Genomic DNA, 25,209 nt, shown 5'->3' on the forward strand with positions numbered 1-25,209 from the left:
TTAGAGAGAAAATTAATTACCAGTACATCACCACAGAACAAGTGGGGGCGATTACACCTGATGATGGTAAGGAAGATACTGGCACTCTGGCATTAGCTACTCAAACAACCAGGCAATTGGAAATAAACTCTATTCCCTCTATGAGGGCTGAAGGTTCACCAGCCCAGCTGAAGTGCATTTACACCAATGCACGCAGCATGGGTAATAAGAAGGAGGAGTTGGAAGCTGGCATAGGGAAAGGAGGCTATGATGTTGTTGCCATCACAGAAATGTGGTGGGATGACTCATATAACTGGAGTGCAGCTATGGTGGGGTACAAACTCTTCAGGCAGGACAGGAAGGGTAGGAGAGGAGGCAGGGCAGCCCTCTATGTAAGAGAGGACTTTGATACCCTGGAGCTTGATTATGGTGATGAGAAGATTGAGTGATTCACAGAATCACAGAATCACAGAATCACAGAATAACCAGGTTAGAAGAGACCCACCGGATCATCGAGTCCAACCGTTCCCATCAAACACTAAACCATATCCCTCAGCACCTCATCCACCCGTGCCTTAAACACCTCCAGGGAAGGTGCAACAACCACCTCCCTGGGCAGCCGGTTCCAGTGCCCAATGACCCTTTCTGTGAAAAAATTTTTTCCTAATATCCAGCCTAAATCTCCCCTGGCAGAGCTTGAGGCCATTCCCTCTTGTCCTGTCCCCTATCACTTGGAAGAAGAGGCCAGCACCCTCCTCTCTACAACTTCCTTTCAGGTAGTTGTAGAGAGCAATCAGGTCTCCGCTCAGCCTCCTCTTCTCCAGGCTAAACAACCCCAGCTCTCTCAGCCGCTCCTCATAAGGCCTGTTCTCCAGCCCCTTCACCAGCTTTGTTGCTCTTCTCTGGACTCGCTCAAGAGCCTCAACATCCTTCTTGTGGTGAGGGGCACAGAAGTGAACACAGTATTCAAGGAGCGGTCTCACCAGTGCCGAGTACAGAGGGAGAATAACCTCCCTGGACCTGCTGGTCATGCCGTTTCTGATACAAGCCAAGATGCCATTGGCCTTCTTGGCCACCTGGGCACACTGCTGGCTCATGTTCAGTCGGCTGTCAACCAACACGCCCAGGTCCCTCTCCTCCAGGCAGCTTTCTAGACAGACTTCTCCTAGTCTGTAGCACTGCATAGGGTTGTTGTGCCCCAAGTGCAGGACCCGGCATTTGGTCTTGTTAAACCTCATGCCATTGGACTCTGCCCAGCGGTCCAGCCTGTTCAGATCCCTTTGCAGAGCCTCCCTACCCTCCAGCAGATCGACACTTCCACCCAGCTTAGTGTTGTCCGCAAACTTGCTAAGGGTGAGTGATTCTTGAGTGAGTGATTGATTCAGAGGAGCCCAAAAGAAGGCAGATTTTGTGATGGGAATCTGTTACAGACCACCCAGCCAAGAAGAAGCAGCTGATGAGCATTTCTATAAACAGCTGGGGTTAGTCTCTATATTGATGCCTCTTGTTCTCGTGGGAGACTTCAATCTTCCAGATATCTGCTGGAAGTACAATACAGCGGAAAGGAAGCAGTCTAGGAGGTTCCTGGAGTGTGTGGAAGACAACTTCCTCGCACAACTGGTGAGCGAACTGACAAGGGAAGGTGCCCTCCTGGACCTACAGCTTGTGAACAGAGAAGGCCTTGTGGGGGATATGGTGGTAGGAGAACGCCTGGGACAAAGCGATCATGAGATGATAAGGTTTTCAGTTCTAGGTGAGGTGAGAAGAGTGGTTAGTAGGACAGTAGCATTAAATTTCCAGAGGGCAAACTTTGAACTCTTCAGAAGGCTGGTTGGCAAAGTCCCATGGGAGACAGTCCTTAAGGGCAAGGAAGCCCATGAGGGCAGGGAGCTCTTCAAAAAGGAAATCCTAGCAGCTCAGGAGAAAGCCATCCCCATGTTCTGGAAAAAAAGCCAGCAAGGGAAAAAAACAGCTTGGTTGAGCAGGGAGATTTTGAGAGATATCAGAAAAAGGAGATATGTATATGAGCTTTGGAAGAAGGGCCAGGCATCTTGGGTGGACTACAGGAGGGAAGTGAGATTGTGCAAGGAAAAAATCAGGAGGGCTAAGGCGGAACTAGAAATTAGATTGGCTAAGTCTGTGAAAGATAATATAAAATCTTTCTATAAATATATTAACAATAAAAGGAGGACTAGGGAGAATATACAGTTCTTATTGGATGCAGAAGGAACAACAGTGACAGGGGAGGAGGAAAAGGCTGAAGTACTTAATGCCTTCTTTGCCTCAGTCTTTAATTGTAAAGAAAGTTGTTCCCTCTATGTACAAGCCCAGGAATTAGAGGAGCAGAATGAGGCTCCCATGATCCAAGAAGAGGCAGTTAGAGACTTGCTTGCCCAGCTAGAAATCCACAAGTCTATGGGGCCAGCTGGGATCCACCCAAGGGTATGAAAGGAACTGGCAGATGTGCTTGCCAAACCCCTTTCCATCATCTTCCAACAGTCCTGGAAGACTGGGGAAGTCCCACTGGACTGGAGGCTGGCTGATGTTGTGCCCATCTACAAGAAGGGTTGCAGGGAGGATCCAGGGAACTACAGGCCTGTCAGTCTGACCTCAGTGCCAGGGAAAAGTCATGGAGCAGGTGATCTTGAGTGCTATCATGAAGCACGTGCAAGAGAACTGGGTGATCAGGCTCCGTCAACATGGGTTCACAAAAGGCAGGTCTTGACAAAGTAACCTGATCTTCTTCTATGACAAAGTCACTCAACTACTGGATGAGGGAAAGGCTGTGGATGTGGTCTTCCTGGACTTCAGTAAAGCCTTTGACGAAGTTTCTTACAGCATTCTGCTTGAGAAACTGTCAGCCTCTGGCCTGGACAGGCGCACACTCTCCTGGGTGGAAAACTGGTTGGATGGCTGGGCCCAGAGAGTGGTGATAAATAGCATTAAATCCAGCTGGAGGCCATTTACAAGTGGTGTTCCCCAGGGCTCAGTGCTTGGTCCAGCCCTATTAAATGTCTTTATCAATGACCTGGATGAAGGCATTGAGTGCACCCTTAGCAAGTTTGCGGACGACACTAAGCTGGGTGGAAGTGTTGATCTGCTGGAGGGTAGGGAGGCTCTGCAAAGGGATCTGAACAGGCTGGACCGCTGGGCTGAGTCCAATGGCATGAGGTTTAACAAGGCCAAATGCTGGGTCCTGCACTTGGGGCACTACAATCCTGTGCAGTGCTACAGACTAGAAGAAGTCTGGCTGGAAAGCCACCTGGAGGAGAGGGACCTGGGGGTGTTGGTTGACAGCCGACTGAATATGAGCCAGCAGTGTGCCCAGGTGGCCAAGAAGGCCAATGGCATCTTGGTTTCTATCAGGAATGGTGTGGCCAGCAGGTCCAGGGAGGTTATTCTCCCTCTGTACTCGGCACTGGTGAGACCGCTCCTTGAATACTGTGTTCACTTCTGGGCCCCTCACCACAAGAAGGATGTTGAGGCTCTGGAGTGAGTCCAGAGAAGAGCAACAAAGCTGGTGAAGGGGCTGGAGAACAGGCTTTATGAGGAGCAGCTGAGAGAGCTGGGGTTGTTTAGCCTGGAGAAGAGGAGGCTGAGGGGAGACCTCATTGCTCTCTGCAACTACCTGAAAGGAGGTTGTAGAGAGGAGGGTGCTGGCCTCTTCTCCCAAGTGACAGGGGACAGGACAAGAGGGAATGGCCTCAAGCTCCACCAGGGGAGATTTAGGCTGGACATTAGGAAAAAATTCTTCACAGAAAGGGTACTGGAACAGGCTGCCCAGGGAGGTGGTTGTTTCACCTTCCCTGAAGGTATTTAAGGGATGGGTAGACGAGGTGCTGAGGGGCATAGTTTAGTCTTTTATAGGAATGGTTGGGCTCAATGATCCGGTGGGTCTTTTCCAACCTTGTGATTCTATGATTCTATGAATAATTTATTATTTTTATTTTATTAATATAAATAGTCTTGTTTGTTGGAACTGTTGCTTTTTGAGTGAGTTGGAGATGTGCTTTTATTTTTTCATGTTGATATTCCTTAAGAAATTTTTGAATTCAACCATGGCATTAATAATAAAAACTTTTGTTCCGGATGGATATCTGAAGAAAAGGGTTTTGGTCAGTATGGATGCCTACTAACTACTGTCTGCAAAGAGAGAAATTCGAAGATACCCTCTTTAGACTGCATTATATCTAAACAATCTTATTTCATTGCACTAAAGCATCGCCAATTGTCAGTATTATTTACTCAGCACTCTGTCAGTGATAAATAGTTCAGCTAGGAAGTCAAGCTTAATTGGATTTTGATTTTCATCAAACAGTTACATCACCTTGCTGCCAAATCAATAACTGTCAATTGTTGATGTCACTTTCCTTGAAAAAGTCTCAAATTAATATTCCATATGTAATAGACAACATGTTAAGTAATCAGTGTTAAACACTTCACAGATTCATTATGTTAATATATTGCTCTTTCTGCCTTATCAGTCAGGATGAAGTGAACTGAGAAGTTTTTCATATATTAGCTGTAAATTACACTTAGCTCAGCTAATAAAAATTTATTGTCACAGAACTGTTTTCCACTTCACATGCAGTTGGAAGATTGAAATGTAAATTATTGTAAGCTACCTCTGTCTTGTTATAGATGTCTGAGCAAATGAAATTTACATGATTGAAAAAAAAAATTCTCTGGGGATAGAAAGAGCTATCACTTTTTCCACCATAATAATGAAATTTCGGAAGTAGAAAAAGACAGAGAAAAGCAGCCTTTAATCTTCTTTGCGGGCTGTCCTATTCCACTTTATTTATGAAGGTTTCTCAGAAATTAATATTCCTCTTACTTGTTTCCATGTTGGTTACAGAGGCTAACCAATAAACTGCACTCCTTTAAAGTCATGATTACAGCATTGAAAAGATATTTAAAAGGAAGATTATACTGCTGTTCATCCTGAACAAAAAATAATAGTTAATGGCTTAAATTAAATTTGGATCTGTTCTTCCTGCATTTTAATCTATGCATGATGCAGGTGAAGTCTATATCAATGCAAGTCTTGTTTTTGAAAAGGAGTGGGGATTGTTTTGCAGAATACACTTTAGAAAAAGTGTCACACGCTTCAGTGTATGTGTAGCAACACATAGCGTAATGTATGTGGTAATAATGACAGTGCATTTAAATAAGGTCAGTTAGCAAATACAAGTCTTTAAGGCTATCACAAAGGATAGAAAATATACTTTGTAAACCATAAAGAAATACTCCACTGTAATAAAGAAATGTTTCTTAATTATAAAAATCTTAGATTATTCATGCATGCAAGCTGTCTTCCTCCTGTTTCTATTATAGTATCTTTGTGTAATGCATTCAATACTGCTTTTTTAAGAGACAGAATGATACGGGCAATTTTTCAGGGATACTGCTGGGACTGTAGAACCCATCTCTAAAACACCAAAAATTTCTTTCAAAAACTAGTAGGAAATTACATCTAAAAGAAAGCATCACATAGTCTGATCTTGGTTTATTTATGCAGCTGTAAAGTTAAGAGTCTGATTCAGTGGTCTGATGGCCAAACTGATAGCCATCACAGAGATTCCTAAATCTGGGACATGTTTGTGCATTTTATCCAAGGGAAAAAATATATATATAACACACAAAAATAGTATAGCAGAAAGTTATCATCCAACACTGAGCTCTTGAATAACCCACAGTTTCAGTGGAGAATGGTATCTCTGGGAGGGAGATACAGGAAACCCTTAAGGTTGAGCTTCGGAAGTCTTTTAAGTGGATAAGTGATACATATTCTTCCAGCCCAAAAATGCCACAAACCTGGGTTTTCTGAGTCATTAACATGTCTACAGACAGCTAATTGTCAATTCGGCTGCCTTAGCCTTTTATTGGGTCTTGGAATGAAGATACTAACAACATGTTTGATATGTACAACATAACACCCAGTTTTCTTACATCAATGGAAATCCTTTCTGAAAAAATACTGTAGGTTCATTTCTAGTCGACTTATTAACACTATTGAATAAGTGTTAATAAGTGAATAAGTGAATAAGGGTAAGAACTATATGACCTTTATAATTTCCGTCAAATATCTTCAGTACTTGAAGTAATTAAACATTACTTTATTACTACATTTTTGATTTGCAGGTGGCTTGCGGAACATTTAAGGCAAGTGTTTGAACTTTATATTTGTTGGCTAATTACACTTACCACCTGGCACTCTTTCTGTGTCCTGTTTGTCTGTAGTTCATACACTCAGAGTGAATAAAAATTGTTGTGTTTCCAATAAAATGCAAAAATGAAATTTTCCTTCCTGATACAATCACTAATTTATTTATCCTATGAATGTATAACTTTGCTAGCTGTAGGTATATCAATAAGGAGTAAGTACCTAAATGCAGAGTATGTTACAACATTTTCAGGGCTGAACATTAATCAGACTATATCATAGATACTTCTTGAAAACATATTAAAATGAATTGATTTAGGGCTAAACAGTTCAAATCTGCTGAATGTATATTTTTTCAACATTTCATCACATACTGAAATTTTATTATAATCTTCCAGTTTTCATGGCAATTTTATGACTTTTCCACTATATCGAAGGTGGGTTTTTTTAATGAGTCCACATCAAACTTCATCTTTCAATGCACAGTTATAGAGAAGTCAGAAAATCTGTTCTGTTTCTATATTCTGTGCCAGAGGAAAAAAAACCAAAACACTACCTACTTTCTCTTTTTAACAAGCATCTTGTTTATAAATGCATCATCACTCTGAATCTTGTCAAAGGTACTTTGTACAGTTAAGGCTTGCATCACTGCGTAATACAAAACATATGACTACCCTGCAAATCACACTTTGCCCTAGATAAGAAACATCATGTAAAACACTATTATCTCCCATCAGAGACTTCCTTGTTTTAAAGAATCACTTCTTTTTTTTCTTACTTCTATAAAGAGAGCAGTAGAATGCTTCATGTGAGGTAAAATATGTCTCTCTTCTAAAAAGAAAAATACAATAATAGAAGTTTTATTAAAGGAAGTTCAAACACTTATTCTGTGTTAAGTAACATTAACTTTCACCGAAAAGTGAACAAATATTTTCTAAAACATACATAATTTTCAGAAACAGCTTTTTGTATATTTACAGGTTAAAATAGATACACTTAAAAATGAAACAATCAAATATCTAGAAAAGTTTAACAACGTGGTAGAAAATGTAAGTTCTTGTCTGTCTAACATTCTATATTTATTATAAAACATACTTAGAGCAACCTTCTTTGACTTACATCCTATGAAACTCTATATGATCACCTATTTATTGTAAATATACTATCTCTATTCAAACAGAAAATTATGCTTCATGACATTGCTCGGAAGATTCTTGGAGGTTAGTAGAGATTTTGTAATTTTATTAACTTTCTATGGCAAAAATAATTTGCGATTTTAAAAAGTATTTTTCCTCTTTCCTTTCTCTCTTTGTACTTTTTCCTTCTACTTTAGCATTTATGTTCTGTTTTAGATTATCTCCTGTACTGTACTAGTATATCCTCTAAAATGCGCCCAAATTCAAATTACATTATTGGAAAAATTTACCACTATTCAAAAAACAAAACTATTTGTAGTACAAACGATATTTAGATCCTACAACAGGCAATGACTCTCTATTCTCAACTGCTATTGGTCTCTCTTTGGAAAGAAATTGTGATTTGCCTATATACTCATTTAAAATTGCTTTGTCTAGCTGGGTTCTTGTTGACAACATTCAAAACAAGACAACATCTATGCTTTTAAAGGTCATGGTGAAATATGGGCACAAGATCTGTCTCTATATAAGTACTATAGACATTAGGGTTTGTGTTAAAAAAAATCATAGCTGATAAATGCTGGCAGCAAGTAATGATTACATATGTTACTTAATGTCTTCATGTCTGCATACTGGAAATGACAGTATTTGTCAGAGAAGTGTGGAAAACAGAGGCATTGTACAAATATGGCCCTTCATCTTTCTGTTGTCAGAACATGTAGTTAGAAAAGAAAAGGTGACAACAACTACTACCTTGTCATTAGGCTATTGTTAGTAGATTGGAAAAGCAGATTAAGAGCATAAGCTAGAATTTAGAGTTGCAAAGTAAGGAAATGAAATTTTCACATATTAGCATCACACAGAATCCATTTTTACACCTGGACCTTGCTGGGGTATGTCATTAACAAATAGTGTAAAAAGATGCCCTGTGGTCAGTGGTCCAGGTTTGGTATAGAAACCGTAGGAGACTCCCAGATGCTCTTGTTTTTTTGTCATTACCACTCTACCTCAATGTATTTCAGTCCTTTGTAAAAGTTCCAAGTGGCCTCTGTCAGGTATAAGTGGAATGTCAAGAGCCCTTAGACCTTGCTGTTGGCTCATCACCAAAGTCTACCTCTGATTTTGTGACACACTGAGTTTTTAAGCCTGAATTTCCACCATACTATACTTAGTACCATCTGCCCATTTCAAAGTGAACGCAACATAGATATTAAATGCTTCCAAAGCAGAATGATAGCAGATTTGACATACAAATAATTAATTTCATACCCTTTTAATTGATGTAAGTATGAGATAAAAAATGACATCTATTAGACCTCATGCTTTCACACTGGGCAGCTCTCACATAAAGGTCTGTAGGGTGGGATGAATATTTGTTTTGTGTGAGTTAGAAGGTTATTAAAGCCTGAAGCTTATTCACTGTAGGAACAATTTCAAACACTGTTTGATGTTAAAGATGAATAGCATTGCATAAGAGTATAAGGAAAGAAGTCCTCTTTATGCCCACTCCGAATCCTATGACAATAATCACAGAAATTAATAGTGTAGTTTGAATAAAACATAAATTTGGTATATTTGGCAGACTTAAAAAAAACTCCAACAATTCACTTTAGAAAAAGTTTACCTGAAAAGCTACTCTAAGCTCTTGCACAGAGCAACCAGAGGCAACGTTAAGATATGCAATAGGAAAAAATACTCTTGCTTCTTTTAGGACAGTTTGAACTTATAACTTCTGAGAGCTTCCTTCAGATGTGGTTAACGAGTTACATTTTTCTTTCAGTGGCTGATGAATATGGACATTGAAGGCATAATATCTTATTATTTCCATGGATAATTTTCTGATAGTAGGAAATTTACTCTTGTGATGTTACACAACCATTCAGGCTGCTCAGCCTTCTAAGTGAACTAAGTTCTTCTTTGTTCCACATTTTAAAGAGAGGTTATTAGATTTATTACATAAACATCTCTCTGTTATTTTTTCTACAGATTTCAGTGCTTCCTCTTAATGCATTTACTTTATTTCATTTTCACAAAGTCCTCTTCAAGATGGGTCCTGTACAGTTTGTTTTACCAAAGTCTTATGGGTCCAGTCTTGCAAACTTCGTTGAAGAAATGTTGTTGCTGACCACTGCAAGTTTACAGAAACCTCAGGATCGAGCCCATGTAAAAAAATACATCTCGCACTTCCAAGAGCACTTTTTTTTTCTTGTTCTAAACCAGAATTATATATTGCTCAGAATCAAAATGATCTGGGAATAATACATTATTTCTTCCTTCAGTTCTTTTTTGTTTGGTCTAAGGTTATGTTTTCTTGTTACCTATTAATAATAATTAAGTATAAGACTTCAATATATGTATCTAGAAGGTCATTTTTGCTCTATAATAAACTTTTTGTCTAAAAAATTTTAACCATCTATCTACAGAACAAAAAACTTTATTAAAAGGAGTTTTTATAAAAAAAGAATGCATTAAAGGTTCTATACATGTATAATTGGACTGGCTTTGGGACTAACTTGCTACCTGTCTGTTGATGTTTTATGTACTCTGGCACTGAAACTCATACGAGAAAAAAGTGTTGTAGTCTACAACTTAAAATCTGAATTTGAAGGACTAGCTATATGGTTTTTTTCAATTCTAATAACCAAGCAATAATACCAATTCAATTCTTCTGCAATGTGGTATTTTGGTGCAAAAAGGTTTGATAATTAATTAACCCATGTTTTACAAGACACAAGACACAGTTTCTAAAAGGATAACACAGGGGCAGTTTTAAAATTTAAATTTTTTTTAATCCATTTTGACATCTTGTTTGTCTGCTTCAAGATTTCTCATCTTAATGTTCAGTATCATTACAGAGATATTAGTAATGCAAACAGACTTCAACTACACAATTAGTCAGAAAGTAACAACTGTTGCAGGATTTGCAGTAGATTGTATATACCTACTGAAGGGCAATTCAGTATCCCTTTGGTCTTTCCTCCTTTGCAGGTAAGTGTCATCACCCAGAGAAGTAAATAAAGTACTTGTGTGACCTAAGAGCTCTGCAATCACTTACAGAGCACCATGTCACCTGGGACATGAACACAAGGCAATAGTTATAGCTGTGGGCTGGCAAGACACCTAGAACCCACATTTTATAATTTCACTGGAAGAGAAAAGTCTAGAGAAGAGGACAATCTCTCTTTTCTCTCTTCTTCTCAACTCCTTAGCCTTTTGCTCTGGAGTTAATATATGCTCTGTGTCAGCTCCCTTTGAAACTTTCCTTTGCAGTCACATAAAAAAAAAGAAATAAAACATATAGTTACTCTGATTCAAGGTTATCTACCAATTTCTCAAATAGAATAGTTTCTTATGGAGGACTATGTCACTACGAGATGATCTGTTTCAAGGAAAGCCACAGACGGGTCCACAGAAGAGGACCTTCCTCTGTATCTGCCAAAGGAATATCAAGGCCTTAGTGCTGATAAGGTGTTTGGCTAGGGACAGCAAACAACCTTACAAATACTCTCTGCCTCATCTGATTGTGAAGTGTCCTACTGCTGCTGTAGGACAAACTTCTTTGAACAGTCAGTACCTTTGATGCAGGGTAGTTTTATTCTACCTGTACAGATTCTCTGACATATCAGGCTTACTGCTGCATATGCGTGATGCCTGTGTGACACAGAATCTAGTCTTCCTGAGGATGTGACTGAGCTTGCTCCTTGGTCCTTGCCTTATTTCATGGACCTGAGCTGAAGTGTACATAAAACAGCAGTGGTTAAATGAGGTGTTTGAAAGAAATGCAACTTTCTTTTGACTTGAAGTGATTTAAAATGATAAACTAAAAGAAATACTTAGGTTTTTTTTCTTTTCCAGAGTTATAAGCATCCTCTGAGTACATTTGATGCCTATAAAAAGTTTAATTCAGTTTTGTAGGTTCAATATTTTCTCAGGACTTGGACAACTATTAATATATTTAGAAGTTCAGATAGCCTAAAGTAAAAGACTAGGTTAATTTTTTTGCACTAATGGTTCATTAAGGCTATGCTCAAAAATAACCTGCTTTTTGGCTCCCATAAATAAACTAATGTCTTGGACACATAGTGAATCCTTACAACAAAAGCACATCTGTCAGCAGGCAGTAGCAGGCAAGAACCAGGTGCATGTAGTCTGCAGCATCAGGAAAAAAGGTTATACTGGGGAGCAGGTATAATAGCACATACTCTCCAGAGTGAGCTTCTGCCCTCATGTATTGATTAGCTGAACTAGACTGGGGGACAGCAATTAAAAAAACATACTTTTTTTATCTCTAGCTCCATCCTGTAGCAGAGGAAGAGTTAGCATAGCATGAGTTTTCCTGTTTAACAAGATAAACCTGGTCATTTTAATGAACTCTTCTACAGAGGCAAACGAAGATATAAGGTAACCCCTATTTGTTCATCAAGCTAATTTTAAAAAGAGCATCTCTGTCCTTGTGAAAACAAAATTGATTAAAGCAAATGCAGTGAATCAACTTGGAATTGTGAAGTACAAACCATACAGAAAGCTCAATGAGCACTAAGTGAAAACTGAACAGTCTTTTTAGCGGATAGTGAATTTGGCTTTAGGCTTGCCTGTGGGTTTTCCTGACTCTTATGTATTAAACACATATGTGATATGGAAACACAAGCAGCAGGAATTCACTGAACAACCACAAAAAAATCTCTGTTTAATTAAAGTAAGCAGAGTAGAAAACCTTGCTCTACAAGAAAAATATTTTAAGTGGTTTCTTTTCATTGCAGGTATTTAATCCAGTTCAAACATTATGAAAGTTATTCCACTTCGCCTAGGGATGGAGAAAACATTAAGCTTTACTTGAACCTTCTGAGTATGACAAGCTTTTAGGAAACTAATATTTATTTTCTCAGAGTTTTGTCCATTCCATGGCATTCCTGGGAATTTTTGAGATTTTTTTTTTCTTTTATTCAAATTTTACATTATTTCTGAAGATGCAAGTTCTTTTTTGTGAAAGAAAATTAAAGAATATTCTAATGAATTTCTGATTGGAAATTTCAAACATGTTGAAGAGAGAAACAGTAGACAGTTAACATGTTTTATTTCTGAAGATTAACAGAATGAATTATCTACAATTGGAAATGCTTCATAACATCTGTGAGTTTTGCATTCTACACTGATACATACTTCTGAAACATTGAATTTTTATTATATGAACTATAGTATATCTGCACTAAAATATATACCTACATGCATATGTGTATTAATGTTGTTAAGACGAAGAACCACTTTTGTCAGTTTACAACCTACAATAAAAACACATATTGCACCATAAAGTGGCAGATCTATTTTTCGTAGACTGGGAATATAGATCTATATATTGAACAACAAAATTGTGGCTGTAATTGTAGCTATATCAATATTAGCTGGCTTATAGTGACTTTAGTCACTGCCAGGCAATGTTGGATTAAGTCCATTTACATCCAGATTTATTTTTAGGGTAGAGCTTAGAACAAGAAAATAACATTACTTTTACTATCCCCATCTGGGTATGGAACCTGAGTAAAAGAATCACATGGATTTTGACAGCTTTGCTGGAAGTATTTCAGTCCGGTAACTACAGAGTTTTGTTCATTTTCCTGGAGTACCTAGTAGAGAAACACTATGTTCTCCTCTTCCTTTCTGGAATCTTTGAGGCTGTCTGTTTCCAGAGCTCTTTTATGCAAGAATTTGCCAAGTACGTAATTTCAGTGTGTTGTATCTTCTGTTCAGGATTCTTAGAATATGTACATGGATATATAAAAAATAATAAAAATCTCATACTGTCTTTTATCTTTTACCAGAATTTGGCCAAATTGAGTGGAAACAGATACCTAGTCCTGTAATGAGACCATAATTCTCATTACTAAGCTACGGAAAAGAACTCCCAGTACTGCTGAAGATAAAGAAATGTCATACACTTTATCAAGCTTTCTTATATACAGGCCAATAAGACAGGTGTTTGGGTTTTTTTGGTTTATCTGTTTCTACTGCACTCTATCCCCACCCCTCCAATCAACCCCCCCCCAAAAAATAAATTATAAAATCATAGAATCATAGAATCATAGAATAACCAGGTTGGAAGAGACCCACCGGATCATCGAGCCCAACCATTCCTATCAAACACTAAACCATGCCCTTTAGCACCTCGTCCACCTGTGCCTTAAACACCTCCAGGGAAGGTGAAACAACCACCTCCCTGGGCAGCCTGTTCCAGTGCCCAATGACCCTTTCTGTGAAGAATTTTTTCCTAATGTCCAGCCTAAATCTCCCCTGGCGGAGCTTGAGGCCATTCCCTCTTGTCCTGTCCCCTGTCACTTGGGAGAAGAGGCCAGCACCCTCCTTTCTACGAACTCCTTTCAGGTAGTTGTAGAGACCAATGAAGTCTCCCCTCAGCCTCCTCTTCTCCAGGCTAAACAACCCCAGCGCTCTCAGCTGCTCCTCATAAGACTTGTCCTCCAGCCCCTTCACCAGCTTTGTTGCTCTTCTCTGGACTCACTCAAGAGCCTCAACATCCTTCTTGTGGTGAGGGGCCCAGAAGTGAACACAGGATTCCAGAAGCGATCTCACCAGTGCTGAGGACAGAGGGAGAATAACCTCCCTGGACCTGCTGGCCACACCATTCCTGATAGAAGCCAAGATGCCATTGGCCTTCTTGGCCACCTGGGCACACTGCTGGCTCATATTCAGTCGGCTGTCAAGCAACACGCCCAGGTCCCTCTCCTCCAGGCAGCTTTCTAGACAGACTTCTCCCAGTCTGTAGCACTGCACAGGGTTGTTGTGCCTCAAGTGCAGGACCCGGCATTTGGCCTTGTTAAACCTCACGCTATTTGAATCTGCCCAGCGGTCCAAGCCTGTTCAGATCCCTTTGCAGAGCCTCCCTACCCTCCAGCAGATCCACACTTCCACCCAGCTTAGTGTCATCCGCAAACTTGCTAAGGGTGCACTCAAAGCCTTCATCCAGGTCATTGACAAAAACATTTAATAGGGCTGGACCCAGCACTGAGCCCTGGGGAACACCACTTGTAAATGGCCTCCAGCTGGATTTAATACCATTTCCCACCATTCTCTGGGCCTGGCCATCCAACCAGTTTTCCACCCAGGAGAGTGTGCACCTGTCCAGGCCAGAGGCTGACAGTTTCCTAAGCAGAACGCTGTGAGAAACTGTGTCAAAGGCTTTACTGAAGTCCAGGAAGACCACATCCACAGCCTTTCCCTCATCCAGCAGCCGAGTCACTTTGTCAGAGAAGGCAATCAGGTTAGTTTGTCAAGACCTGCCTTTTGTGAACCCATGTTGACGGAGCCTGATCACCCAGTTCTCTTGCACGTGCTTCATGATAGCACTCAAGATCACCTGCTCCATGACTTTCCCTGGCACTGAGGTCAGACCGACAGGCCTGTAGTTTTCTGGGTCCTCGCTGCGGCCCTTCTTGTAGATGGGCACAACATCAGCCAGCCTCCAGTCCAGTGGGACTTCCCCAGTCTTCCAGGGCTGTTGGAAGATGATGGAAAGGGGTTTGGCAAGCACATCCGCCAGCTCCTTCAATACCCTTGGATGAATCCCATCCAGCCCCATAGATTTGTGGGTGTCTAGTCAGGCTAGCAAGGCTCTGACCACCTCCTCTTGGATCACGGGAGCCTCATTCTGCTCCTCTAATTCCTGGGTTTGTACACAGACAGAACGACCCTCCTTACAACTAAAGACTGAGGCAAAGAAGGCATTAAGTACCTCAGCCTTTTCCTCATCCCCTGTTACTGTTGTTCCTTCTGCGTCCAATAGGGACTGTATGGTCTCCCTAGTCCTCCTTTTATTATTTATATATTTATAGAAGGATTTTTTGTTATCTTTCACAGACTTTGCCAATCTGATTTCTAGTTGAGCCTTAGCCCTTCTGATTTTTTCCCTACACAATCTCACTTCCTTCCTGTAGTCCACCCAAGAGGCCAGTCCCCTCTTCCAGAGCCCATAAACATTTCTCTTCTTCTTGATATCACTCAAGATCTCTCTGTTCAACCAAGCTGGTTTTCTCCCCTGCCGGCTATTTTTCTGGAACATGGGGATGGCTTTCTCCTGAGCTGCTAGGATTTCCTTTTTGAAGAGCTCCCAGCCCTCATGGGCTCCCTTGCCCTTAAGTACTGTCTCCCATGAGACTTTGCCAACCAGCCTTCTGAAGAGTTCAAAGTCTGCCCTCTGGAAATTTAATGCTACTGTCCTACTAACCACCCTCTTCACTTCACCTAGAACAGAAAACCCCATCATCTCATGATCACTTTGTCCTACGTGTCCACCTACTACCACATCCCCCACAAAGCCTTCTCTGTTCACAAACAGCAGGTCCAGGAGGGCACCTTCCCTTGTTGGTTCCTCCACCAGCTGTGCAAGGAAGTTGTCTTCCATGCACTCCAGGAACCTCCTATACTGCTTCCTTTCTGCTCTATTGTTCTTCCAGCAGATATCAGGAAGATTGAAGTCTCCCACGAGAACAAGAGGCATCAATCTAGAGACTAACCCCAGCTGTTTATAGAAGAGCTCATCAGCTGCTTCTCCTTGGCTGGGTGGTCTGTAACAGACTCCCATCACAAAATCTACCTTCTGCTGGGCTCCTCTGATTTTAACCCACAGGCACTTAATCTCCTCATCACCACAACGCATCTCAACAGTGTCCAAGTCCTCCCTTACAAAGAGGCCTACCCCGCCTCCTCTCCTATCCTTCCTGTCCCGCCTGAAGAGCTTGTACCCCACCATAGCTGCACTCCAGTTATATGAGTCATCCCACCACGTTTCCGCAATGGTTGCGACATCATACTCTCCTTGCCCTGTGACAGCTTCCAGCTCTTCCTTTTTATCCCCCATGCTGCATGCATTGGTGTAAATGCACTTCAGCTGAGCTGCTGAGCCTTCAGCCCTCTTAGAGGGAATAGAGTTCATTCCCAATTGCCTGGTAACTGGAGTAGCTAGCTCCAGAGTGCCCATATCTCCCTTAGCACCCTCAGGTGTGTTCTCTCCCACTTTCTGTGTGGTCAGGTACCAGCACACCCATACAGCACTTCACATGAAAATTGAACTTCATGTCTGAAGAGCAGTCCAGAATTTTCTTCCAGAAATTCCATAATTTAAAATACCATGTACTCCTCCTCTTACAAAAAATGAGAGTTCATTATTTATTCTGTATTGGAAAAGGATGATATAAACTGAAGAGGCAACATACATTATATCTATTTTAAAAAACAATAGGATGGCAGGAATTAGTGAATAAAATCATACAATTACTTCTGGAACAATCTTTGATCATCTTGTCACAGGTCCACCAACAGACCACTGCAAAGTGAGGTGCGCAGCTAGGAGGCAGAAAAAAGATTTTAATTATTTTTACTTCCAAGATTTCTGAAACTACAGCAGTCTATTCCATTAGGGGAAAGGTACAGCCCTTTTTAGACAATAAGAAGTAAAATATTTGCTTGAAGCTACCAATAAAATTCTTTGTAATGATCATTATTTTAGTGCATTACTTTTTCTTTAGGGATTTTTTCTTGGACACATTCTGAATCATGAATGAAATTTTTATGGAAAAAAATATCAAACCAAGTGTTCTTGAAAAATGGAGGACTAGTATTGCTTTGAATAGCACATTTTCTATAACAAATCCCCATAAAATTTTGTGGCAGTTTAGAATGTCAATATCCCTAATTTTGAATAGAAAAATAATTGTATAGTTTTAGTTTAATTGTAAACCAAAAATGCTAAACATTGTATGGTTTCTGACAGATAATTATAATTGTTATTTTTCTGTCTATTTTCCATTAGATGTGTGAAAAATCTTATGAACAGTGAATACAATATTAAAAAAAAATATTTCTTGGGGAGTGAAAGCAATACATATTAGGAAATAATTTGGGAAAATGAAAATTAGACAATTAAAAACACTGAAATATATAATCTGAACATTTAAAAAAATTGCCATTTTGGAAATATTGAGGATTTTCCTCTTTATGTTTTAAAAAAAAATTTAGTTTTACACTTCTTCATTACATTTCACTAGAAATAAAACCAACTTTAGTTAAAGGAAATAATGTTAAAGCTTGGAATGCTATATGGGTTAGGAGAAACACATTAAGATGATTGGAAACTATGTATTTCCTTTTAAATTAAACACAAATATTGGAAAGATTCATTTTTCATTCATACTGAGCCCCTTTCTCTCCTGTTCTTTGTATTTGAATAAGAAATTATTAGCTACTTTAGTCTCCTAATCATGGACATACTCGTCATGCATTGCATTGCATTGCATTGCAGAACTGAGATTGAAAGTAATGCTACTGACCATGGAAAAGGTAAAAAGCAAAGGGAGAAATTAGAGTAAATGACTCAATGTACGATTACAGATCTGCCAGAGGGGCCGAGTGGGCCCTGTGAAAGACCTCGCAAGAAGCAACATGGGGGTCTCAGTTCTGAACTCTCACGCTCTCTCTCGAGCATCAGTTCAATTGGAATGGTCTGGATCATGCGGCCTGGGAGGAGCTATTGCTGCAATCATGTGTTCCTGAGAACTGCTACTGCCATCGATGTGGGGACTTCTTTCCTTCTCCTTTTCCTCTCTTTCTCTCTGTCTCTCTCCCATTTCCTTATGGTGCGTGTGTCAGGTCAGATCCAAATGACCTTGGCCGCGTTCAGAGGTCAGATTGCGATCTGAACCCGTTGGATTTCGTTTCTGTAACTTTGGGAAGTCACACTCACATGTCTTGGCTGTGCGCCCCAGTATTTTGATCTGTTCATGTTTGCTGGAGCCAGGATAAATATTGCTTTTGATTTTTGCCCTGGGAGTGACCTTATTGGCCTCTGGATTGCTACCTGGACATGAGTGTGTGGCTCGTGGGTCTAGGGCAAGACAGAGTTGCAACTGGAGCTCTCATCAGAAAGTGTTTTGAACATGCGGCAAGTTGATGCTGGTTGGATATGGCCATAAAGTCCCTGAAGAAAATATAAGCATACTGTGAACAGACCAGAGATTGTTGTAAATGGCCAGTGCAGAGTACTAGAAAATACTACCAGTGAAAGGAGAAAAATAACTGCCGTAAAACAAAGGGCTGAGAATGGAGCACAGAGATAAAGCTGTGGAGTCATCCAGCAAGTGTTCAGTTGTGCAGCAATGAAAAGCAGAAGAACAGCCTGAACTCACATAAAGACTACCTGGAAAAGTAGCATACAGCAAGTTCTGAACAAAACCAGCAACCCAGAAAAAGTAAATTTTTTTCCTTTACCTTTTTAAACTGTGAGAGAGCAGCATTTCCTTCATGTAGTGTTCATGAAACCAGTGAGAGAAGTGCAAAAATGGCCAGAAGAAAATGGATTTCCCCGGCAATGAGTATTTTTAATAAAAAGTAAAGCTATAGCTTGGGGTTTCTTTGTGTCCAATTTGGAAAAATATTGAGTCACTACATGAAAAAGTCTCCCAGTGTGTGGAATTTGCACTCTGCTCCCCATTAGTGGTACAGTATCTAGCTGGGAGTCGCTGATTCCCTGTCGCAGTTATTTGGCTTGTCTAATTCAGAGCCATAGACATAGATTTGCAATGAAATGTAATTAAGTATAAACATAAAAACTTTGTATAAAATTTTGAGAGGTAATATCTCAACATTTCCAAAATGGAAACTTTTTTAAAAAAAATGTTCAAATTATATATTTTAGTGTTTTTAATGGTTTACTTTTTATGTTTCCCAAACTACTTGCTGATACATATTGCATTAACTCCCTAGGAAATGACAGATTCTTTTCATGCACAGATGGAAGATTTGGGATCTTTTTCTGTTTTGTTCTGAGGGACTTTTTTTGTTGGAGGTGGGGGGGGTGGGGGGGTGGGGGGGAAGAGAGTTGTTCTGTATTTGGTTTTGGCTGAAGTTTTCAAAGAAGCATAAGGAAGGAGGAATACAGTCTCATTGAGTTTTTCCATAGATTTATTAAAAGCCTTTATGGTTAAAAATATTACAGAGACTCTGTCAGTTTATTAAGCTGAAGCTTAATATTATTAACTTTATTAAACCTTAATATTATTAACCTTATTAAGGTTCAGCTTAATAAGGTTTACTGCTCATGGACTAGGTGCACAGGCTGAAACTGACCTGGGTACATTTTTTCTGCTCTTCATTATATATTCAGGTTACTCAGTATTTCACCTTCTGTTTTTTCTGAAACAAGTATATGCCAAGCTCTGACAATTGTGAAATGAAGTGTCGTGAAAAGAAACATTGGGAAATGAAATGAGTGTGAAGTGAGTGTAAACTCAAGCAGTTTCACTGCAATACAGCAAAACGACCAGCTTTATTATAGAACAGCTGAGGAGGTATCTGAGAAACTTCAACGAAAAGCAAGAACAACTCAAGTTCATTTTCACTGAAAAACTGGATGTTGGTGGTTCATACAATATCAGATTGTGGTCATTATGACCATACCCTATTGTAAGAGAGTTCCTACAAAATTCATATGGGGATTAAATAGATCTTAAATCATTATCAGTTTTAAAGAGGTTGTCTTAAAACAATGCTTGATTAAGTATTTGAGCTATGTTTAGTCAATCTTCTGCAAAGATATGCCCTATATATTCAGTGATACTGCTGCAAAAAGAATGTACTGTTCTAAACATTTTGATAAGCAACTAGCAGAATGGACTAATGTTTGTTAATACTAAATGAAATAACAGAACTTGCATTAGGTAAAAGATCAGAGAACTCATAGAAATGTAGAATCATAGAGTAGTTAGGGTTGGAAGGCACCCTGCACTTCTGAACCAGAGGACATATTAAATCAGATCTTGTCAACAAGACTGCCAGTTTGACAGAGAAACATAAGACACCCACCTCCAGAATCAGGTCCTCTTCTCACCGAGCATGCATAGTAAATAACTTGTATGATGCAACTGCAAATTTTGTAATAAATTGAGTGTAGAGGCTTGACAGGTGTACTTGATTTGTGAAAGCGCCACTGAGCACCCAGACTTGTGCAATTCTGTAACAAAATCAACATCTCAACTTGGCATGTGAGGTTGGCTATTTGTATGTTGGGTAATGAATCCAGCTTTTCAGACAACAATATATCTGAAGACAAAAGAAAAGCCCCAGGACATATACATTTTTTCCCCCATTTATCTGATTATCAGTTAAGAAAACAATATGCATATATGCTTATATTTGCTGAATGACTTCTCAAAATGGCAATGGAAATAATAAAACACACTAGAATACAAGAAAGTAGTAAGCTAGAAAATGTAAATCAGGTTTCATCCACTGTTAGTTTAAATGATATACACTAAAACAAAGCTTTCTGAAATACACTTGCCTCCTAAAGTCCACAGTGTTACTTTGATGAAACAATAGAAAAACCCCCACAATCTGTGTAATTCACATTTTCCTGAGAAATTCCATTCTGTTTTCTTGCCTCATTGCTTACACAAACTAAATAAGAGAAAGAGATGACTGATGTAGGAGATTCTCCTTTAAAATCCCATCTCCGATCATTAAACAGCTAGAATGAGCTGCAATCAGACTGAAATTGTTAATGCTCTCCAACAATTTACTCTCTTCTTTTAGAGAGAATCACACCGCAGGAGAAATGAATTGCTGAGAATCTTGGAGTTCTGTCCATTGAAAAAGACACAAATAGGTGGCTGTTTCTGAGCAATTATCTTGATTTACTAACAAATTAAAAGTCTGTAAAACTGCTTTATGACCACTGTGAAGCTGAAAATCTTCATGGCACCTCTGGTTTTGCCTTTCTTTAATGTGGTTTATGTTAAAGAGAAGGTTTTGTCTTCAAGACCTGATTGAAGAGTACTGAGTTTTAAATGTAAATAAGTAAATCAAGCATATGAAGAAAAAGGAGTGCAGATTTTTTTCACAGAAAGGGTCATTGGGCACTGGAACAGGCTACCCAGGGAGGTGGTTGAGTCACCTTCCCTGGAGGTGTTTAAGGCATGGGTGGACGAGGTGCTAAGGGGCATAGTTTAGTGTTTGATAGGAATGGTTGGACTCGATGATCCGGTGGGTGTCTTCCAACCTGGTTATTCTATGATTCTATGACTTTGACGTGTTCACTTGCAAATCATTTGGCTTAGAAGTAGTTTGAATGACTGTATCAGCAGTTCCAACAAGCTGTGCCTGCTATATTTCAGCTGACTTAAGTAATGATTAATACCCAGAGCTGTTTCAGATAAGAAAGTACTGTGTGAAAGATAGGAAAACTCTCCAGATTACACAGAAGACTCTACTCTTCCTGATCTTGAATAGGACACTTACATGTGCTGGTATGATACGTAGCACAGACAAGCAGTAGCCTTTTAGATGGTGTGTGAGAACAGAATATAAAAAAGTGTATCAAGTAATAGCAGCACTAGTCAGTTCCACTGCTTTTAATTATATTGATCTCATGACTATCATTCAATATACATTAAAGCTTTGTTACTGGTTTCACAGTTAGACCAGAAAAAATATATACGTGACTATTCTTTCTAGATTTAATTCTGAGTTTTGATTCTGGATTTGATTCCAAAAGCTCCTCTGCAGCTCATGCTTTAAAATCTCTTAAAATTGTTTACATTTCACTTAAAGGAATTAATTCACATAATTTTTGAAACAACGTGCATTTTTATAGATCATGAAACAGTTAATGTAAGAGACTCCACTGTATTTTTTTTATTGTATTAAATTGGAAATTCATCTTTTGTGGATAATTGCCCACCATTCCACTTTCATTGAAAACACTGTTGATACAACTGCATGACTGTTAAGATACCTGCATGATTATCTAAATTTGAAAGATAATAAAGCAGAAGTGAATGTGCAGCCAATCACAGATGCTTTGATTGTGTATTTGTAGCCACATAACTTCTACATTAACTTCTGTTTCATTAAAATAGAAAAGACAAAATCAATTCACCATCTTATCTAACAATATTATGAATTGATAAATTAACCCAAGAAGGTAAGGAAACTGGAGCAAAATATACTGGTAATGTGGGAATGCTCTGGGAATGAAAAATACTTCTGTTTTTACTGAAGGCTAAATTGTGTAGCAGTCCTCAAAGGTTTGCATGTACCCCAGACATTGTCTTTAATAGCATTTGATTAAAATATACATTGTCTGACTCTGTTGATGTAAATAAATGATTTAATCACTCACAGAGATGGGGAACTTACACAAAATTGTAACTCCTTCCAGATTTTTCATTTATTTCACTGGAGTAGATAAGGTAGATCTAACACTTTGCTTTATCTTTCTTTCATGCTTCCTTCATTAAAGATCCTTCAAAATACTTGAAGGCCTTGCATGATAATGGGGAAAAAGAGAAGGAGAAGGGTTAGTGTAAACTAATTGCATAAACTACTAGTATGCACGGATTGGTCATCTGAACCTGGTTAGTATTTGAACTATAGCTCCTATTCAGCTTAGTCATTACCACCCGGACAATTTCCTTTGGGTTCACTAGAGCAATGACTGCAGGGAAAGGAAAATAATATGGGTAAATAGCTCAGGGAAAACCAGAAAAGTTTGTGGTTGATGTTATCGGATGAGCAGAGATGACAAAGACGATAGTCTAACTGTTACAACAGTGTAATAACAATTTGAAAAAAACCCAGGAGTATAAAAGCGTGAAGTTTTAATTTGCTGAACTTGACAAGATAGTGTAGGAAACAAAAGAAGTTATCCAATCCAGTCAGTGGATTGGGCAAGGTGTAGGGTCTTGACAGCTGTTAATTAAATAAGTTTGTCATTAAAAAGAAAGGACCTGATGTTGGTTTTATTGTGCTGGCAGGTAAGCTTAAATAAGTTCTGCTTAGTGTAAGTCGTAAAAGAAAATGCAAGCAGTTTTGAATATATAATTGTAGAACACACATAAACTCCAGTATCATATGTAAAATGTCACACACTAAATTGGGAAATTTACAACTGTTTTTAATGCATTACAATTTATGTATTTGGTATCATATGACTCACATAGTTATTTCAGAACATATCTTCCTTTATTACAAATCAGGACTGTCCCCTCTCAAAGGCTCCAATGCAAATCATCTCTCTATAGCCAGGATCATTTAATATACAGAATAAGCACTGTTCAAATGTTTGTGCAACTGAAATTTACATATTTAAAATGTTATGGAAATATTAATGTATATTTAGTTTGATTTTGTTGGTGTTTTTTACATTGGTATTCTTCGTGCTATCATATATCAAGTTACATTCTCTGAAGTCAATGAACCTAATCCTAAGCTAATGGTGTAATTCTCATTTAACCAGTGGGATCTGGTTAGGGTCAAATGAGATCATAATGCAAATTACTGACAGCAGAATGTAGGCTTTAATTATCTCAAGAATGTTAACTTCTAGCTCATGTAACCACCCCATCCCCCACTTCCAACGCGGGGGGGGGGGGGGGGGGGAGGCGGGGGGAGGGAGGAGGGGCCTCTAGTGCACTTGAACACAGTATGTCACCTTCTTGTAATTCAGAAGCTGTTCTCCTGATTAAGGAGTAATGTTTTTAGCAATTCTTCAAATTGTTCCCTGAAAAGGAGACATTAACTCTTGAAGACTGATGTAGTTCTTGACTCCAGGCAGCAGTGCTAAGAACTAATTCACCTAACAGTAAGCTGAATTTAGAGGAAAAAAATGGAGCAGCAAAACTCAGAAGGAGATCCTTTGCAATTACTGACCAACTGGCCACCAGACTGAGATTTTTCACAGGAGACACAATTTGTAGCCAGTTGTTCACGTCCAGCCATTCTCCCAGAGCAGTCTTTTCTGCTGGCAGGGATAAGCAGGGAGTAAGCAGTCCAGGAAGGTAGCTTCTGCATTCTGAGGAAAGAGGGATTTGCTGTCCCAATAACAAGAGTTAGAATCTGTGTTGCAGAAGCCAGTTCATATGTGAAGCCTCATATACAAGATGAGACACCCAAAAACCACATGACTCAGGCAAGCCTCTGGTTTACACTCTTATTAAAATGTCAGGAGAGAAGGACCCTACTGATTCATTGAATTTTCTCCTTTTCTGCAGAGGAGTAAAGCCTTGGATCACGGGCTACACTAGTTTTTCCCCTCACACCCTTCCTGTTCAGTAGAGAGCTTGCTGGAGGCACACCTGTCACTGTTCGATAAGGACATTTCAGCTTGGGATGCTGCCGACAGGATGTGTAAATCTTATCCTGCACAGTGAAGCTGAATGTAAGAGTTCTCACACCAAAGGTTTAGTGGCTGTGTATTTTTCACTGTTTTTTCTTATACAGTTTAACAGAAGCCTCACACATGCTCTAGGCATTTCCAGCATTCAGAGGGACTCATTTACATCTAACATGAGTAAGAGACCTTGGTAGTAATGTTTGTTGGCCACTCAGTAGCTGGGTGTTGTGAGGTGTATGGCCTTAAGCTGGTGAGCAAGCCACTGCATAAATTTATAGTCTGTGCCAGACACATGCTGAAGAAGTCCTCAGAGTAGAATAGCCGGCACTACTCCACTTGCAATGACTCTTTAAATAAAAGCGGCACACATAAGAAAGAAGAGATTACTCTGCTTTCATTGTAATTGGTATGGGCTAAGGGCTGTAATGCTTGCAGTGCACAACATGATTGTAAGGCTGTTTGTCTTCAAGGGAAGATAACCACAGTACTTAATGCAGCATTATTAAATAGTTATGAAACATGTTTTAGCCTTAACCACTGGAATAATTTATTCAGTCTATAACAGGACTTTCTCCAGCTTACTTGCATCCTTCCTGTTCACACGCTGTACTCCCTTCATACCCCTATGCGTACCATTAGTGCATAATAATTTCTTTGCTTGTGTGTCATTTTAGGATCGATTATTAAAGGTACCATAAAAACACGTGGACAATAGTGGTCACTTCAACTACTCTGCAGAAGATTTTTAAAAATTA

Source organism: Phaenicophaeus curvirostris, chromosome Z, assembly GCF_032191515.1.
Source record: "Phaenicophaeus curvirostris isolate KB17595 chromosome Z, BPBGC_Pcur_1.0, whole genome shotgun sequence".
NCBI classification, from domain to species: domain Eukaryota; kingdom Metazoa; phylum Chordata; class Aves; order Cuculiformes; family Cuculidae; genus Phaenicophaeus; species Phaenicophaeus curvirostris.